The sequence below is a fragment of the Suncus etruscus genome, chromosome 3 (assembly GCF_024139225.1).
Source record: "Suncus etruscus isolate mSunEtr1 chromosome 3, mSunEtr1.pri.cur, whole genome shotgun sequence".
Classification (NCBI taxonomy): domain Eukaryota; kingdom Metazoa; phylum Chordata; class Mammalia; order Eulipotyphla; family Soricidae; genus Suncus; species Suncus etruscus.
In genome coordinates, this window is record NC_064850.1 from 146,686,121 (window position 1) to 146,704,807 (window position 18,687).

Sequence of the window (18,687 nt, forward strand, 5' to 3'; positions counted from 1 at the left end):
ATTACATTTGTACTGACTGATTGATTAATCTTGGCTAGACAAAATGCAAGGCAATTTATATTCAGTATCACTTCCTTGTAGCCATTCCTATAAAATAATTTCAAATAAAACCAAATTAAACTATTTTGTTTCCTAGTACAAAGCATTCAAAAGCCATGACTCAATAGTTTTGATAGTTTTATAGTTTTAATGAAACAATTATTTTTAAACTTTGAGGTTTATTAATGCAAGTAATTGTGTGTAAATTTCTGATTGAACAGAAAAGAATTAATGGTATTTTAGAATAATTTCTTGAATCTTAGTACTTAAAGAGACTGAAATTCCTCTTTAGTTATAAGTATTATGTAACAAAGTTTGAACCAACTTAAATCTAAAAGATTATAAAATCTTTGTTTTCTTTTTATATGAATATATATAAATTTATAAATTTTATAAATATTTAATTGACCCAAAAGAGCAAGTATGGCTGGAGTAAATTTCACATTTTGTGTTTTCAAAATAATCTCACATCACAAATATTTTCTATATCTATTAGTTCTGGTTAGTTTTAAAGAGATCAACATGGCAAAAGCAATTATTTTGATAAAGAACCTATGTATTCACCTGCAAGATGGCAGTGGTAAAGTCATTAATGCTTGGGTTAAAAACACAAAGAAAGAGATTTTATGTATATTTGCAAAGAAATGTATATTTGCATGTATATTTGAGACATGTATATTTGCAAAGAAATTTTACCTGAGACATGTATATTTGCAGACGTCATTATGAAAATTTCAACAGGTACATGTATGTAAACAGTAAAATAAGGCATTTCTATTTTATTTTCATTAATTTAATGTTGCTTACATATTTCTTCTTTTAAGTTGTGCTGGCAGATGATTTATTTGTTATTGTCTACAGGGAAAGAGGATGTTCTTCTTAAATATGTGATTTTTTTGTGTATTATACAAGAATATTTTTTTGACTTCCAACCCTGACTGAGCCTGTTGATAAATTCTTCTTTTCTCATATAAATGATGCTATGAAATAATATTTTAAGCATATATTGAGAAATGAGCTTGCATTGCTTTGAGATGGGTCTCTTGAAAGTAGAATTTTGGCTTCAAATAATTTCAACCTTATTGATCCGTCAGTAATGGTTATAAGTTTTTTCCATAATGTTGAACAAATTGACATTGCCTTAATATAGCATTTTTTCACTATACTTTATAAGCTCTGAAAACAATATTTATAAGATCAGTGAAAGTAAAGTGACAAAAACTTCCATTTTGCTAATTTGATAGGCAAGTATATTTTGATTTAAATTGCAATGGTTCGTTGGCAAAATTGAATGATCTAAATATTTCTTTTTAAGTGCCATCATTATTAAATTTATTAATCTTAGTTATCATCAAAATTATATTTATATTATCAAAATTATTTGTCAATTAGTTATTTTATTTTTTAATTTCTTTTGAAGTTGTGTCTTACCTGGCTCTACTCAGGACTTACTCCTGTCTCTGTGCTCAGAGAGTACTCCTGAAAATGCTTAGGAGACCTTATACAATGCTAGAGATTGAACTTGGGTCAGCTACATGTAAGGCAAGTGCCTTGCCTGATCTTTCCAGTCCCAAAATTTTTCTTTTTATATTTCTAGCAAACATGTTGTTTGCTTGCTTGTTTTGGATCCCCACCTGACTATACTCATAGATAACTCCTGGTAGGTTTAAGTTATGTTATGGGAAGTTGAGGATTGAACCCAGGTCAGCTGTGTGCAAAATAAGTGTGCTATCTGCTGTATTATCATTTGGGCTGCATGCTGACAAATATTTTAATAACATTATTTGCCTTTATTTTGTTGTACTTTTATTTATGTAAGATTAAATTTCATTTACACATTACACAAAGTACTTATGCTTTACATTACTATTATGACCATTTTATTGTCTTTATATGTAAATATTCCTATAGCTTTTTGCTACATCATTATATTTCTATTATATTTCTATATTTTGCTACATAATTATATTTTAATATAATTTTATTTTAATCATAGTAGCTTACATATCGTTGACAATAATATTTCAGGTACATATTAACATAAAATCAGGGGAATTCCCATCACCGAATTGTCCTTCTTTCACCTCCGTTCCCATCCTGCCTCCCATATCCTCCTCCCTCACCCCCGGAGCTTCTAGAATGAGTGGTCCCCTCTGTGCCTAGCTTACTACTTAGTGGTCGTACACCTGTTTGGTCTTGGTACCTCTCTTATTTCCCCCTCTAATTGGGAGGCGGGACTAGATAGTTCAAGTTATGTGGTTTTGTTTGAAGAAAAGAAAGGTAATAAACTGGGGTAAAAATCAAATACGCTGAAAATGGGCGAGTCCTCGCAGGGGTCCTCAAACTTTTTAGACAGGGGGCCAGATCACTGTCACTCAGACCTTTAGAGAGTTTGACTATAGTAAAAACAAAACTTATGAACGAATTCTTATACACACTGCATATATCTTATTTTGCAATGAAGAAACAAAACAGATACAAATACAATATGTGGCCCGCGGGCCATAGTTTGAGGACCACTGTTAGAGGCTCTCATCCTCGGTTTGAGAGAGGAAGGAGAAAAAGAAGGTGAAACACCACAACAGTACGAAAAAGAAGTGTCAAATAAAATATCCAGTGAGCACTCCAACAATAAAAATAAGCACCACATAAAAGCCATGGTCTTGAGATAAAAAACATGTCATAGCGCATAAAGGAAGAGAAAAGAAGAAAAAAGATAAATAAATAAAAATGGAGACAACAACTTCAATAAACATACCAAAACAAAGAAATCAACAAAATCTAGATAAATATATAAAAAATAATAATAGGGCCCAGAGAAATAGCACAGCGGCGTTTGCCTTGCAAGCAGCAGATCCAGGACCTAAGGTGGTTGGTTCGAATCCTGGTGTCCCATATGGTCCCCCATGCCTGCCAGGAGCTATTTCTGAGCAGACAGCCAGGAGTAATCCCTGAGCACCACCGGGTGTGGCCCAAAAACTAATAATAATAATAATAATAATAATAATTAATAATAATAATAAATGTTTTGTGCTTTTTGCCCTTTTTTTCCCTCCTGCACAGGCACAGTAAATATTGGGGTCATTCGAAAGGGAATTCCCTTGGCCTAAGAGATACAGGGTTTCTCCACCCTTGAAGTATATTGTCATGGGCTCAACTGTAGACTCCTTTCAGGTTCATTTACTCTCCCCTTGGTGCTTTTGTGGTGTATGGAAGACTTCTGCTCCATCCTGGGTGATAAAGTCAGACCTCTGTATCTAGAGATCTCGGAATCTGCACAGGTCAAGGAGTGGAACTTATGGTGAAGTTTTTCTTTGTGGTTCTAGAAGTTCTGTTCCCTCAGTGTCATTTTAATTTGTCTTCTGTGGTTGGTGGTCTTGGTCTTTGTGCTGATCCTAGGATGGAGCCTGGGATAGGCTCTTTTGTTATCTACATCATTATATTTTAATGACTGAATTTAGGAAAATAAAATTTATATTTTAAATGGCTGAATATATTTAAATCATTTACTGTTATTTCTTCATCTATTTTTGTTTTGTTTTTGTTTTTTTTGTCTTTGGGCCACACCCATTGAAGCTCAGGTGTTACTCCTGGCTATGAGCTCAGAAACCGCTCCTGACTTGGGGGAGCCATATGGGACACCAGGGGATCGAACCGCGATCCGTCCTAGGCTAGCGCTTGCAAGAAAATGCCTTACCTCTAGTGCCACTGCTCCAGCTCCTTCTCATCCATTTTTTGTATTATTTTCTGAAAATTATGCTATAGAATTTGTGCATTGTGCAATTTGAAGTTTTCTTGGTGGGCTAGTCATGATACATTTTAGTAAATACTTGATTTATAAAGGCATTTTCCATTTCTTGGGTTATAGAGTTCAGCATATAATAATGTAATCTTGTTTTATAGTTCCATTCTTCTATGACCTTATTTATTTTTATTGAATTGATTTGTCATAGATTGATAGTGGTGTCTTAAAATAGCTCATAATTATATAGCTGTCATTTCTAGTTTCATTTATAACAGTTTTTATTTTTATATATATTGATGTCATGTTATTAGTGCAAAAGATTTGTGACTTTGTCTCATTCATTCACCATTTATCAAGAGCTGCAGATAAAAGGACATATAAAAAGTGGTTACTCCCCTTAAAGAACTCACAGGATAGCAGGTAAATACACCAGGAAACACAATGATAATACATTTAGAAAAGGTTAGAAGAGAAGCGATGCTTTTAGAAAGAAATCTTATCTAGATGGAGGAAGGAAGGCTAGCAGGGTGTCACTTAGTCAAAACTAGTCTATGCCTTGCTCTGTGGTTTCTTCTTGATTCCTTAGTGTGTCACTCCTATATTTTCATGCTTTTCTAAGTTTCATATAACTGATGTTTCAAAACTCAACCCAAAAGTCTAGTATTTAGTAAATAAAATACTTGTTATTTATAAGATTACTACTGAATTCCAACTATGTCATGTACCAGACTAAACTTAGGGATAAAATGTCCAATAATCATGTCCAAGAAGCCTCCAGTTGACTCTATAAATAAAAAATTGACAGAGAACAAATGGAACTCATGGGCAGGACTTGCAATTTAGATGTCATTTTGAATGCTAAAAGGTAAGGTATATTTTTTCACATTTGATAAGTGAAAATAAACAAGAATCAATGTTTTAGGGGGAATATAAAATATACAAAAGACAAGAACTGAGTGAGAGAGAGCGTGCGTGTGCAAGGATTATTCTAGAAAAGAAAAGTAGTTTATTCTGAATGAACTATTGGAGCTATGGATAATGGGAGTTCTGGTGTTTATGAGATGAGGCATAACAGGGAAAGAAAAGGGTGGATCATGCTGAATCCTATAAGACATTTGATTTCATTCAGAAAAATTCTTAAAATAAACCTACCCTAAGCTTTACCTAGGCTAATCCAATCAAACTAAAAACTTATACCGAAATATGCATTAGACTATCAACTAACTTACATAACAATATCAAAATACTTCATTTGAGGGGCTGAAGCAGTAATGCAAGTGGTAAGGCATCTGCCTTCCCCACGCTAGCCTAGGACAGAATGTGGTTGGATCCCCCGGCATCCCATATTATCCCCCAAGCCAGGAGCAATTTCTAAGCACATAGCCAGGAGTAACCACTAAGCATTACCGGTGTGGCCCCAAAACAAACAAAAGAAAAAAAATACAAACAAAAAAAAGGCTTCATTTGCCTTTTTCTTTCTAAATACAGCAATACTTAAAAAAATAAAATAACCCACCAATTTCTAATTGCAGCTCAAATCCTAAATATAACCCTAACCTAGATATGCCTGCCATTTGCTGACAAGATATATGAATTTACCTCAGTTTAGATATATAGTTAGAATTTACATTCATTTAGAAGGATGAAAACGGAAAACTATACACAGAAAATATCTACAGACTTTAAGCTAGACCAAAGCACAGTGCTATTAGCCAACCAATGAATATAAACTGAACACAGAAACTCTCCACAGACCTTAAAATAAATATATCCCTAAGCTTTCCCTATGCTAACCAAACAGGCTATGAAATTTTATGCCAAATATGTATTATTCTATCAACTGTCCCAATTTTAAAAATTATACATTTCACTTCCCTATTCATCTCTGAACACAGCAATACTTAACAAACTGCCAATACCTAATTCTAACAATACTAGCAATTCTAATTCTAGTCCCAATCCTAAACCTAAACCTAAACTAATAAAGCCTGACATTTTCGCATACCAGTATCTGTCAATTTACCTCAATTAAAAAACTTCCCAAAAGATATCATTCATTATTATATAGGGAAGTAATAAAAAGCTTTGGCTGACTTTAAGCTAACCCTAGCCCTAAGCAGTCCCCAAAACTAATCCAATCAAACTATGAAGCCTAACATCAAAATATGATTAAACATATCAACTAGCCTACATTTAACAATCTCACAACACTTCACATGCCTTGTTCTCTTGAAAAATATAGAAATATTTAATACCTCAACCCTGTGAATCCCTTACTTAACCTTAACCCTAATCTTATTTCTAACTTTAAACTTAAGTAAGCCTGACCGTTACTAATGCTGAAATCTGTCAATGTACAATTTAGAAATATACCTATAATTAATATTCATTTTAGGTATGGAAATGGAAAAACAACACAGGAAAATTCCAAAGACCTTAAGCTATTCCTATATCTACATTATAGGCTGATACCATCAATCTATGAATACTAAAAACAAAATGAGCATAAACCTATGAACTAGCCAAATTTGTCAATCACACAACACCTCATTTTACCTTTTCTCTCTGAACATGGAAATACTTAACACCTAAACCCTGCCAATCCCAAATACTAACCTTTATTCAATTCTAAAACTATCCCTAACCTAATGTCTAACCTTTATCAATACCAAAATCTGCTAATTTACCTCAATTTTGAGCTATCTCTTGGTTACTACAGCATTGACTTATGCCCTGTTTTTTATGATTTCTTTTCTTCTGCCTGTGTTTGGGTTCACTTATTGCTAAGTTTCCAGATATTGAAAGTAATCAATAGATTATTGATTTTATCTTTTCCTTCCTTCATTATGTAGAACTGTATCACCATGAATTTCCCCTTAATTACTATTTTTGCTATGTTCCATAGATTTTGGTAACTTATTTCTTCATTATAATTAGTCTCAAGGAATCTTCCTTGATTTTCTCTTTGATCTTGCTGTTACTAAGCAGCATGTTGTTCAGTTTCCAGGTGTTATCTTTTCACACATCCTCTTTTTATAATCTCTATCCCCAATCTTAACTCTAATCCTATCTAAGACTGACCTTCACAGGTACAAAAAAAAAAATCTGAAAATCTTTCTCCATTTACTAAAGATCTCCGTATACTTAACAGTCTGTTTAAGTATAAAATCTGGAAAACCTAACAAAGAAAACCTTTACAAACCTTAAGTTAGCCCTAGTCCAAGACTATCCCAATTATAATCCAATTAATATATGTATTAGAGCACAAATTTTAGCATAAAGCTATTGACTAGCACAAATTTAACAATTACCACAAACAACACTTTCCTTTTGCTCTGAATGCACAATATTTAACTCCTATCCCCTGTAAATTCCAAACCTTAATTCTACTCAATCTTGTAAAAGAACTAAGCCTACATCATTAAGTTGCCAACATTTGTCAATTTCCTATATATAAAGATCTTCCTAAATTTCACATTCAATTTTGGTATAAATGAAAAAAAAAAAAAAACCAAGGCAGAAAATCTCCAGATAGTAACCTAACATAAACCATAGTCTGACTAATCTTATTAATACAGGAACCCTGACTTCAAATTAGTCATAATTCTATTAACTACACCAAATTAAACAATCACCAAAGATTTCACTTGTCCTTTCCTCACTGAGCACAGTAATACTAAACACCTAAACCCTGCAGATCTCTACCCCTACTCTAAACCTAATCCTATTCCAAAACCTAACTCAAACTAAGCCTAACCATTACTAATGACAAAGTCTGCCCATGTTATCATATTTAATTATTTTCTTCCTTAATTTTCACTTTTAAGTATTAACACAGATAATCCTAAAACAGGGTGTAGAGCAATAGTACTTCAGGTAGATCATTTGCCTTCACAAAGCCCACCCAGGTTCCATCTCAGCATCACATATGATCCTCCAAGCAATGCCAGGGGTGATTCCTGAGTTAGTAGTCAGGAGTAAGCCCAGAGCTTCACAGAGCATGATCCAAAGAAACAAAATAACAATAACAAAAAGCTTAACACAGAAAACTGTTGGAAGATGTTGAACACCTTGTTGGTGATTTGAGAGTCCAGAAATATCTCCCAAAATGGGAGATTATATCCCATTCTTCCATTCCCCCTCCTGGGGGAAGCCTAAGTGACAATTCTCCAAAGCAAATAATCCAGACGGATACAAAGGTTGGGGGACAAAAGTTGGTGAGGCGAGTCTTTTAACAATTATGATATCAACTCCAAAACAACTACCGAGCCAGCCGTCAGTTCTGCCAAAAAGCCCTTCTCGCCTCGCCCACAAGCTCTTTATTCTTTCCTTAATCACACCGACCTGGAAGATCCAGGTGGGACGACAAGCAAAAACAATCTTACAAAAATACACTACAGAAAACCTCAACAACACTTAACGAGGTAGTCTTAACTCTAGGCTAACTCTATACTAATCCCTTCAACAAAGTAAATCTGACACCAAAATAGAAATAAAGCTAACAACTAACCCAAATTTAACATTTGCACACATTACCCTTGTCTTTTGCTCTCTGAACACAAACATAATACTTAAATGCTAAAAATTCCTAACCCTAACCCTGGCCCTAATCTATCCCTAACCCTAACCTTTTGCAAATTAATGCTGAACATTTTTTTCATATCTTTATTTAAACACCTTATTACAAACATGATTGTGCTTGAGTTTCAGTCATGTAAAGAACACCCCACTTCACATTCCCACCACCAATGTCCCAAATCTCCCTCCTCCCCACCCCACCCCTGCCTGTACTCGAGACAGGCTTTCCACTTCCCTCATTCATTCACATTGTTATGATAGTTCTCAGTGTAGTTATTTCTCTAACTGCACTCATCACTCTGTGGTGCCCTTCATGTCTTGAGCTGGAACTTCCAGCCTTCCTCTCTCTTTTGTCTCTGAGAATTATTGCAAAAATGTCTTTCGTTTTTCTTAAAACCCATAGATGAGTGAGACTGACTACTCTGTATATATCTCTCTCCCTCTGACTTATTTCACTCAGCATAATAGATTTTACAATATGAACACACACACACACAAAAAAAAAAAACCTAACAGAAAACCTCCACATGGGCCGGAGAGATAGCATGGAGGTAAGGCATTTGCCTTTCATGCAGAAGGTCATCAGTTCGAATCCCGGTGGCCCATATGGTCCCCCGTGCTTGCCAGGAGCAATTTCTGAGTATGGAGCCAGGAATAACCCCTGAGCATTGCCAGGTGTGACCCAAAAAAGAAAAAAAAAAAGAAAACCTCCACATACTTTAAGCTAACCATATTCTAGGCCAAACCTATGATAATCCCATCAACATACTTTATAGGTTTGTAAACTAGGCCATAGACCCATAAACTATTGACCAATATTTCAATTGTCATTCTGTCTCTGAAGATAGCAATAATGTAAGATAGCAAAATAAACACCTAAAGCCTGAAAAAGTCTGACCATAATTATTGCCCTAATCCTAACACTAACCCAAAATAAGCCTATCTTTACTAATGCCAAAATCTTCCAATTTTCTTCAATTTAAAGATAGCACTATACTTAACATTCATTTTAAGATATAAACACAGAAAAACTTAAGACACAAAACCTCCACAGACCTGAACCTAACTCTAGTAACAGGCTGATCCCATGATAATCCTATCAATACATGAAGCCTGACTCCAAAATAGTTAAAAAAAAAAAAATTAACTGGCCCAGTTTTAACAATCACCAAATACTTCACTTTCTCTAAACACAGCAATATTTAACAGATAATCCCTGCAGATCCCATATCCTAATTCTATCCCTAATTCTAACTCAAACCATAACCTTACCCAAACTAAGTCTGACCTTGACTGATGTCAAATTCTGTCCAAGTTTCTTAAAATTGTATTAACTTTAATTTTTAAGTATAAGCTCAGAAAAAACTAATGCCTAAATCCTCCACACAACTAAGCTTAAACCCTTATTTTTTAATTAATTATATTTTAATGAAAATTACAGAAATATATCTATCATCAAAACAGACACAGCAATCATTGGTAAATGTGAACCTACCAAATCCAGTGATATATGAAAAATAATGTACTTCTTGACCAAGTGCAATTTTTTTCTGAAAAAATTTGGTTTTAACCCCCGAGAATCCATGTGCTTATATCCAGATAGTTAAGCTTTGCATCCATTCTATATAGTTTAACTCTTTTTTTCCTTTTTATAAGAGCTATATTTAAGTGGTTTACTCAACAGTCAAAATGATTTATCATTTTCCTGTAATAAAATAAACTGCCTACTTATGAAGTTTTAAAATTACAAAAATAGATGAAGTAAATGCATCAAGTTGTGTAGTTTAATTAAAATAAATAAATATAACAAAATAAGTAAATAAGTAAAATAATGTAATGTAATTAACAGTAATTAAATATACATATCTGCCTTTCTATAGAAAGTATTTCACCTTCTTCTGAAAGATAAAATCAAATTAACTTAATTTAAATATATGTTCTTGTCAAACACAACTCATTACCATTTTTTGCTAACTACACAGAATGTCATTTTTGAGAAAGTAGGTAATAGAAATTTCATAGGTAGATGATATAAATATTGTTTGATAGACACCAAGAATATTTTATGATTATATTAAATGTCTTTGACCAGTGAGGAAAGTTCCTTCAAATGCCATCTTGTAGAGAGGTGTTTTTATTATCATGTATGAGTGCTGAACTTGTCAGATAATTTCTCTACATCTATTATTAAGATCATATGATTTTTATATTTTATTTATATATTATGTTATATTATATTGATTGACTCATATGATTTTTATATTTTATTTATATATTATGTTATATTATATTGATTGACTTGCATATGTAAACTAGCCTTGCATCTCTAGGATAAATTCTATTTGGTCATGGCATATGACCTTCTTGATTAAATGTTGGATTCTATTTGCTAGGATTTTGCTGAGGATCTTTGCATCTGTGTTCATCAAGGAGATCAGCCTGTAATTTTCTTTTTATGTGGTGTCTCTGCTTTTGATATCAGGATGATGTTAGCTTCATAGAAACTGTTTGGGAGTCTTTCTGTGTCTTCCATTTCCTGGAAGAGCCTGAAAAAATTGGCAATACTTCCTTTTTAAATGTTTAAAGAATTCACTAGTGAATCTAATTGGGCCTGGAATTTTGTTTTGCAGAAACCTTTTAATTGCCATTTCAATTTTCTCAGTAGTGATATATCAGTTAAGGTATTCCAGATCATTTAGGTTCAACCTTGGAAGAAAAATTTGTTTCTCCTCAAAAATACAAAGAAATAAAAGAAACAAAAATTTCTGAAGTTCAGAAAGAGGACTACATAGAAATTCCATTTAAGTGGAAACAATTAAAATGCAAAGAGTGTTCTGTTTGTTTTTTCAGCTGCACTTTTTTTCTTATTTTTTTCTTTAAACTTTTTATTTAAACACAATGGTTAGAAGGTTGTTCACACTACAGGGTATTTTTTCCCAACAGATAAAGTTGTTCATGATTGAGTTACAGTCATACAATATACAACTTTCACCAGTGTGCATTTTCTGCCACCAATGTCAACAGTTTCCCTCTCACTCTTCCTGATAGATGCAAACAGTTTACAAGCATATTCAAAGTATGTGTTATAAGCCTTAGAATCAGTTAATTCCATTATGTTAATTGTATTGGGTAAGGAGACTTTTGCTTGAATATGTTTTTAGATGCAAGAAATCCAGAGAAGTCAAATATATTCTTAATAAATACTATGTATATAAATTAATTTAATGTTGTATGTTCTGGTTAAGATTTTAGTTAGTTTACACCATTGTAGCCTGAGATATCTGTGGTGTGTGTTTAATTTACATTACCACAAAGGTATACTTTCAAATAATGAAAAGATTAAAGAAATGGGAGCTATAACTAAAATGTAGCTTTCAAAGAGTTCTTTAATTAAAATCATTTTATCAAAATGACTGAGAAAGCTCTTCCACTTTGTGATAGAAATTCCCAATTCCCAATAGAAAACAAAGGATTTGGGAGTTTCTATCATAAAGTGGAAGAGCTTTCTCAGTCAATGTTATGAAATTTGTACTACTTCTATAAAATTAAAAGTATATGATAGTCATAAACAAGCTTCCAGGTTGAGTTCTTTCTACTCTCTTCCTAAAATATTTTTGATAAATAATAATAAAACTGGAAATATTTTTATCCTTCTGGAAAGTACCAAAATGAAATAAAATTGTCACCCGAGTGGTAACCAAGAGAAAAGAGCACTCAATAGCCAACACAATTTCATTCTTAACTTTAAGTTCCTTATTTGTTTTATTATCCCTTCTATCTGAACTAACTACCACTTACTACTACTAACCACTAACTAACTACTCACAAGCTAAGAAGTAGCACTAGAGTCACGTTACAATACTAATAGTCAGTAGTAGATCCTTTATAAAACATAATTTAGCAAACCTAACAGATATGCTTTCTGCATACAGGTATATATTCTTACTGCTTGTGAACATATTCTTCCAAATTCTGGTGATCAAAAGAGCAGTACATATCACAATTAAATTAACTCACTCTAATTAGAGAATTACTATACAAATTTATTCACGTAACTTCTGAAATATTACCAAAAGCTCATTGGTAAAGGACCCAAGTGTTAATAGAACAGGTAGTACATTTATTTGCCTTGCACGCATCCCAATCCAAGGCACAATCCTGAGCATCCCATGTGGTCCGCTGAGCCTGGCAGTCAGGTGTGATTCCTCAGTGCAGTTGTGTAGGTATGACCTCAGTCATACCAGTAGGTGTAACCCTTGAGCACTACCAGGTGCTACTCCCACCCTCCCCCACAAAAAATGATTATTGGTGAACTCAAAGTTTGTATACAGCATCCCTAGCTTCCTAGAGAAGCTGAGAAACTTCTATGACTAAGACTTTTCCTTTTAAATATTCTAACTTCTTTGTAGTCTTTGTAACAAGGTTTTTTTTTTGTTTTGTTTTGTTTTTTGGGTCACACCCGGCAGTGCTCACGGGTCACTCCTGGCTGTCTACTCAGAAATAGCTCCTGGCAGGCACGGGGGACCATATGGGACACCGGGATTCGAACCAACCACCTTAGGTTCTGGATCGGCTGCTTGCAAGGCAAGCACCGCTGTGCTATCTCTCCGGGCCCTGTAACAAGTTTTGATTAAATACATAGAGGAATACTATGCAGCTGCCAGAAAAAATAAAGTCATAAAATCTTCCTATACATGGATGGACATGAAAACTATTATTCTGAGTGAAATAAGTCAGAGGAAGAAAGATAGATACAGAATAGTCTCACTTATTTATGGGTTTTAAGAAAAATAAAAAACATTATTGTAATAATACACAAAGACCATATAGTGATGAGGACTGGAAGGACCATCCACGGTATGAAGTTTACCACAAGAGTGTGACAATGGTAATGAATGAGACAAGTAAAGAGCCTGTCTCGAATACAGGAAAGGGGTGAGGGAGGAGGGAGATGGAAGACATTGGTGGTGGGAATGTTGCACTGATGAAGGAGAGTGTTCCTTTTTATAACTAAATCCCAACTACAAACATGTTCGTAATCATGGTGTGCTTAAATAAAGATAATTTTTTTGCTTTTGGGGGGCCACACCTAGTGTTGCTCAGGGATTACTCCTGGCTATATGCTCAGAAATCGTTCCTGGTTTGAGTGGCCATATGGGATGCCAGGGAATCAAACAGCAGTCCATCCTAGGTTAGTGCTGCAAGGCAAATGCCCTACTGCTTGTGCCACCACTCTGGCCCCAATAAAGATAATTTTTTTTAAAAATATGATTTATAGCTTTCTCCTCCTCCTCAATCCTCAAACTTCCCTTCAATCACTTAAGAGTTTCATATCTTAAATAAAATATCCAGAGAAGTGAAAGTTAATTTTCCATATTTTTATTTATTTTGGGGTCCACCCTTAGTGGTGCTCAGGGCATGCTCCTGGCTTTGTACTTCTTGGAATGCTTGGGAACCATATGGAGTGCTGGGGATGGAGCCCGAATCAGCCAAGTCCAAAAAAAGTTTTACTATTTTTCTAGCCTCTGTTTCTTGATCTTGTGATGCTATGTATATTACATAACAAAAATTTTTTATATTTTATATATATTCCAAAATTGTCTACAGAAAAATTTTAATGTAAACTCTTAGACATGGAGTCAGATATATTATTAGACTACAACAGCAGAAAGTAACTTCCTAATTTTTATTCAAATACCCGATTTGTTTGATATAGATTACGCATTTTCCTAGATTTTGCATTATATGGTTTTAAGATCCCTGTACATTAGTAATTTTTCATTCTTTGCTTACATAATTAAATTATTTTTACCTTTTTCCAAATCTACTTCAGCCTATAAAGCAATTTTATATACTAAAGCTAAATAAAACCCATTCATTGAAGGTCATACTTAGAACTTTGAATTTCCTATTGTATAATGCTTCTTTCACTCTAAAAACGTGATCAGACAGAAGAATTTCAACATTATCATTTGAATGACAATCAGGATCTACTTGGAAAATTACATACATTCCTGAGAATTGGTACCAAGGTCAAAAACTTTTGAGTACAATATAAGAATTAAATTAAACTACATTACATTTTAGATCAAAAGAAATTTTTAGGAATATTCTGTGATATTTTTAATTTTAAACACTGCAATCTAAAATAAAATCTCTTTATAAGCTAAAAAACTTCAATGAATATGAACTATTCTTTTGAGTTGTTTTATTTCATTTGTTTCAAAAAAAACTTCCCACATTTCTTGGGGAGTTTTCCATTAGTAAAGCATTATTTTCCAACAGTATTAAAAGTACAGCTGTCATGGCACTTTCCTTGCACATGGCCCATTCAGGCTTAATTCCCAGAACCCCAAATCATCCCCCAAGAACAATCAGAAATGGTCTCTGAACACAAAGCCGTGAGTAAGCTCTGAGCACCACTGTATATGGCCCACAAACCAATAGGGGATAAAGGATTATTTTCTGTTTTTTTTTTTTTTTCACAAAATATAGAATACTTTCTGAATAGCAATTAGAAGCTATTTATCATTCAATACCAGCCAATAAAAGAAAAGAAGAAAATCTTACAAAATTGAGTTTTCTTGCTTATATAAACCAAAATGATATCAAGTGAGTTTTGATTTTCTAAATTTTATGTTTGATTATACATATAGATTTTCTTTTCTGGGGTATACCTCTCTTATCTTTGTATTTTATTATGTATACCCTTTTAGTTTATAAATCTATAATTATTATTATTATGAAAATCTAACACCTATCATAGTAATAAAAGCATTAATTTATTAGGTTACTTTTTAGACTTCCTTAAAAATAACACTAAATTTTTATAAATAAATTATATAATTGTATCACCATGAGATCCACAATTACAAAGCTGTTCATGATTGTTTCAATCATTTAATGTCCAACACCCATCCCTTAACCAGTGCATATTTTCTATTATCAATGTCCCCAGTTTCCTTCCCTTCCTCTGCCCTGCCCTCTTTCCTACCTGCCTCTGTGGTGAACATTTTTCCTCTCTCTATCTCTCTCTATCTCTCTTGCTCGCTCTCTGTCTCATTCTCATGTGCTTTCTCTTCCTTTTTTTCTATTTAAACACTATTTTTTGCAATATTGTAAGTGAAGGAATATCATTCATGAATATTGCTTTATCTCCTTTGGGCAGCTTGTCAAGAGTGATCATTTCCAACTATCTTTGCCATAGTGGTGCCTTCTCAACCCTAACTTCACTTCACTAATCTTTGTGGCAAGCTTCCTACCATGGACTGGTACTACTAGCCCTCATTCTCTTGTCTTTGAATATTAATATCATGCTATCTTGATATATATGTATATATACATATACATATATCCCTGAATGAGCGAGATCATTCTGTATCTATCCCTTTCCCTCTGACTCATTTCACTCTGCATAATACTCTCCATATACATATAGAATTGAATTTCATGTCTTCACTTTTCCTAATCCCTGTATAATATTGCAATATGTACATGTACCATGGTTTTTCTTTAAATAATTTTATTGTTGCTGTAGGCGGCTTCTGTCCTTCAGCACCAGTGGGATTTCAATGAATTCACTTCAGGGAGAGTGGGTTGCATGGGCCTCAAAATATGAAATAAATGATAACCACACACAAATATTTACTGTGCGTATACAAAATAAAAGCCACTTTTATAAGTTTTGATCTGGAATTCCACCTCTGGCAGAGAACAATAGAACAAAACTTTTGTAGTCTTTCTCCATTTTGGTTTTTTTTTTTTGTCTTTTGTTTGTTTGTTTGTTTGGTTTTGGTTTTGGGCTACACTCGGCAGCAATCAGGGGCTCAGAAATTGCTCCTGGCAGGTGAGTGGGATTATATGCAATGCCGGGATTTGAACCACTGCCCTTCTGCATGCAAAGCAAATGCCCTACCTCCATGCTATCTCTCTGGCCCTTTCTCAATTTTTGTTTTGAAACAAAAGGATGAATACATTAGTTGACATCCAGCTATTACCCAAAACAAAGACATTCCCCCAATTTCCTCGTTCCTTTTCACCTAGCCTTTTAATATGTAAAAGTCCACTTGATTTCACGTGACCCTCCCCCACCAAGGTAAATTGGTACTGGTTTAATAAAGAAAGGTCTGCCTTGCTTGGTGCGCAGAGAGACCATGAGGCAAGAATTCACTGACTCCATGACTTCCCTGACTGGCTTGATTTATTAATTCTTTGCAGCTACCCTTCTTCAGACCCATCCACCTGAGGCTGGAAATCTTGCCTGTGGAGTGAAAATTCACAATATGAGGATAATTATACAGGTAGCTTTTGTATCCTAGTCCTTATTTCCTTTTAAGTACAGAAGTGTATGTGTTTGCTGTAGTCCCATTTGTTTATATTTGCTTCCAATTGCTTGTCCAGTAAGTTTCATCGTTGAAGATACCTTTAGATTTGAGGTAATGTAGTATTCTGCCTATGTTTTCCTCTATGTACCGTTTGATTTTAGGTCTGACATCAAGGTCTTAAATCCATTTTGATTTAATCTTTGTGCATGGTATTAAAAAGAGGACTGAGTTCTTTTAATTTCTTTTTGCATAAAGTTGGCCAGTTTTCCCAACATCATTGTTGGGAATTGTTAAATATATTGTTCATATTGTTGAATATGATTTTCTTGCGCTACTTGTATTTATTAAATATTACTTGATTGTATATATGAAGTGTCAGTCTCAGGGATGGGGCATGGGGATAGAAGGAAAACAAAGACACTGGTGAAAGTGACAGGAAGGATGCACTGGTGAAGGATAATGTACATTGTATGACTTAAATCCAACGATGGACAAAGTTGTAACCACAATGCTTAAATAAAGCAATTACTTTTTTAAAAAGAAAAAAGAAACAGATGTTATAGAAAAATTAAAATAAATGCCTTTAAATTTTACATGGACTTATGTATGTTTTTATTTTTCTTTATTATGTGATTGGGGAACAATATGTTAAATATATTATTTCAAAAATACTTTCCAAGTTTTCCATCAAAGCATTTATAAATAAGTTTTTTAATTTATATTTAAAGGCTTTCTCTTTTTTAACTATGATAAGATCACTCACATGAATACTATACATCTCTAAATTTCTGGATTAGTGCTGTTGTGAAGCCTACTAGAACTTATTTTTCCTACATGACAATGATTTTATATCCATTGAACTACAATTTCCTATCTCTTTCAGATGCCTGACAATCACCATGTTTCTATGAATTTATTTTAAATTCTGTGTGTGTGTGTGTGTGTGTGTGTGTGTGTGTGTGTGTGTGTGTGTGTGATAATGAAGGACATATGTTGGCCTTCTATGACTGGCTTATTTTAATCTACATAATGTCATTCAGGCTCCCCTGTTGTAGTATATAGCAGGGTTTCTCTGAAGTAATATTGTCTTTTATATATATTGGAGTCTTTAAAAATATGGTGATACTCTAGTAGACCCAGGGGTCCATAAACCCAGTTGATTCAGTAGAGTCACATGGGACTGGAGAGATAGCATGGAGGTAGGGCATTTGCCTTGCATAAAGAAGGATGGTGGTTCAAATCTCAGCATCCCATATGGTCCCATAATGCCCCCCCTCTCCATTTCAAGAGTGATTTCTGAGCTCAGAGCCAGGAGTAACCCCTGAACGATACTGAGTGTGACCAAAAAAAAAAAAGTAGAGTCACATTAGGCCATGCCAAAGGACTCTGGTCCCAAACAAATTAGAGAATTATGAGGTGGAATGTGTGACTTTTGGCTTGTGAGAAAAACTCAGCTCCTGCACCTGGTGAAGCCATGCCAAGGGGAAGAGCCTCCTGATCTGACTGCTGAATGATAGTCTCTTACACACATAAAATCCCCTGAGACCTCATAGGCACTGGGGAAGACTGACAGTGAAATAAGAAGCACCTTGCGAATACAAAGGAAACAATTATAATACAACACAAAACCCCACAACACCTGTGGAAGAAGACTGCAATTCTGTAGACTCAATCAGTACTAATATCCTATTTAACCTCTCTGAAATAGAGTGCACAGTGAAAATGCTTGGGATGTTCAATGAGCTCAAAGAAACAATGGAACATACCACTAACAAAACACAGGAATATAGGAAAGCAAAAATGAGAAAATATAAAAGAATTGTCACAAGTGAAAAACTTGGGAAACAAAATAAAAAAAAAAAAATTCATGGGAAGACCTCACCAGCAGAGTTACTGCAGCTGGAGATCAATTGAGTGAGAGTGGAAATGAAATGCAGAACACCTCCAAACAACAGAAGATAAAAGAAGTCTAAAAATTAGGAAGAAAAAAAAACTTCAAAA